This window comes from Triticum dicoccoides, chromosome 1B (assembly GCF_002162155.2).
Source record: "Triticum dicoccoides isolate Atlit2015 ecotype Zavitan chromosome 1B, WEW_v2.0, whole genome shotgun sequence".
NCBI classification, from domain to species: domain Eukaryota; kingdom Viridiplantae; phylum Streptophyta; class Magnoliopsida; order Poales; family Poaceae; genus Triticum; species Triticum dicoccoides.
The window spans coordinates 327,496,981-327,500,077 of NC_041381.1; positions in this window are offsets into that span (position 1 = coordinate 327,496,981).

Sequence of the window (3,097 nt, forward strand, 5' to 3'; positions counted from 1 at the left end):
TTCTGGCTGCATCATATACAACTCTTCTTCCAGAAATCCATTCAAGAATGCAGTTTTGACATCCATTTGCCAAATTTCATAATCATGAAATGCAACAATAGCTAACATGATTCGGACAGACTTAAGCATCGCTACGGGTGAGAAAGTCTCATCGTAGTCAACTCCTTGAACTTGTCGAAAACCTTTTGCAACAAGTCGAGCTTTATAGACAGTTACATTACCATCAGCATCAGTCTTCTTCTTAAAGATCCATTTATTCTCAATGGCTTGCCGATCATTGGGCAAGTCAACCAAAGTCCATACTTTGTTTTCATACATGGATCCCATCTCAGATTTTATGGCCTCTAGCCATTTTGCGGAATCTGGGCTCATCATCGCTTCCTCATAGTTCGTAGGTTCATCATGGTCAAGAACATGACTTCCAAAATAGGATTACCGTACCACTCTGGTGCGGATCTTACTCTGGTAGACCTACGAGGTTCAGTAGAAACTTGATCTGAAGTTTCATGATCAATATCATTAGCTTCCTCACTAATTGGTGTAGTTGTCACAGGAACCGGTTCTTGTGATGAACTACTTTCCAATAAGGGAGTAGATACAGTCATCTCATCAAGTTCTACTTTCCTCCCACTCACTTCTTTCGAGAGAAACTCCTTCTCTAGAAAGGATCCGATTTTAGCAACGAAAATCTTGCCCTCAGATCTGTGATAGAAGGTGTACCCAATAGTCTCTTTTGGGTATCCTATGAAGACACATTTCTCCGATTTGGGTTCGAGCTTATCTGGTTGAAGTTTCTTCACATAAGCATAGCAGCCCCAAACTTAAGAAACGACAACTTTGGTTTCTTGCCAAACCACAGTTCATAAGGCGTTGTCTTAGCGGATTTTGATGGTGCCCTATTTAACGTGAATGCGGCCGTCTCTAAAGCATAACCCCAATACGATAGCGGTAAATCAGTAAGAGACATCATAGATCGCACCATATCTAGTAAAGTACGATTACGACGTTCGGACACACCATTTCGTTGTGGTGTTCCGGGTGGCGTGAGTTGCGAAACTATTCCGCATTGTTTCAAGTGCAGACCAAACTCGTAACTCAAATATTCTCCTCCACGATCAGATCGTAGAAACTTTATTTTCTTGTTACGATGATTTTCCACTTCACTCTGAAATTCTTTGAACTTTTCAAACGTTTCAGACTTGTGTTTCATTAAGTAGATATACCCATATCTGCTCAAATCATTTGTGAAGGTGAGAAAATAACGATACCCGCCGCGAGCCTCAACATTCATTGGACCACAAACATCAGTATGTATGATTTCCAACAAATCAGTTGCCCGCTCCATTGTTCCGGAGAACGGCGTTTTAGTCATCTTGCCCATAAGGCACGGTTCGCAAGTACCAAGTGATTCATAATCAAGTGATTCCAAAAGCCCATCAGTCTGGAGTTTCTTCATGCGCTTTACACCGATATGACCCAAACGGCAGTGCCACAAATAAGTTGCACTATCGTTATCAACTCTGCATCTTTTGGTTTCCACACTATGAACATGTGTATCACTACTATCGAGATTCAATAAGAATAGACCACTCTTCAAGGGTGCATGACCATAAAAGATATTACTCATATAAATAGAACAACCATTATTCTCTGATTTAAATGAATAACCGTCTCGCATCAAACAAGATCCAGATATAATGTTCATGCTCAACGCTGGCACCAAATAACAATTATTTAGGTCTAAAACTAATCCCGATGGTAGATGTAGAGGTAGCGTGCCGACCGCGATCACATCGACTTTGGAACCATTTCCCACGCGCATCATCACCTCGTCCTTAGCTAATCTTTGCTTAATCCGTAGTCCCTGTTTCGAGTTGCAAATATTAGCAACAGAACCAGTATCAAATACCCAGGTGCTACTGCGAGCATTAGTAAGGTACACATCAATAACATGTATATCACATACACCTTTGTTCACTTTTCCATCCTTCTTATCCGCCAAATACTTGGGGCAGTTCCGCTTCCAGTGTCCAGTCTGCTTGCAGTAGAAGCACTCAGTTTCAGGCTTAGGTCTAGACTTGGGTTTCTTCTCTTGAGCAGCAACTTGCTTGCCGTTCTTTTTGAGGTTCTCCTTCTTCTTCCCTTTGCCCTTTTTCTTGAAACTAGTGGTCTTGTTAACCATCAACACTTGATGCTCCTTCTTGATTTCTACCTCCACAGCTTTTAGCATTGCGAAGAGCTCGAGAATACTCTTGCTCATCCCTTGCATATTATAGTTCATCACGAAGCTCTTGTAGCTTGGTGGCAGTGATTGGAGTATTCTGTCAATGACACTATCATCAGGAAGATTAACTCCCAGTTGAATCAAGTGATTATTATACCCAGACATTTTGAGTATGTGTTCACTGACAGAACTATTCTCCTCCATCTTGCAGCTATAGAACTTATTGGAGACTTCATATCTCTCAATCCGGGCATTTGCTTGAAATATTAACTTCAACTCCTGGAACATCTCATATGCTCCATGACATTCAAAATGTTGTTGAAGACCCAGTTCTAAGCTGTAAAGCATGGAACACTGAACTATCGAGTAGTCATCAGCTTTGCTCTGCCAGACGTTCTTAACGTCGTCAGTTGCATCAGCAGCAGGCCTGGCACCCAGCGGTGCTTCCAGGATGTAACTTTTCTGTGCAGCAATGAGGATAATCCTCAGGTTACGGACCCAGTCCGTGTAATTGCTACCATCATCTTTCAACTTTGCTTTCTCAAGGAACGCATTAAAATTCAACGGAACAACAACACGAGCCATCTATCTACAAAGAAACATAGACAAGCAAAATACTATCAGGTACTAAGTTCATGATAAATTTAAGTTCAATTAATCATATTACTTAAGAACTCCCACTTAGACAGACATCTCTCTAGTCATCTAAGTGATCACGTGATCCAAATCAACTAAACCATGTCCGATCATCACGTGAGATGGAGTAGTTTCAATGGTGAACATCACTATGTTGATCATATCTACTATATGATTCACGCTCGACCTTTCGGTCTCCGTGTTCCGAGGCCATATCTGTATATGCTAGGCTCGTCA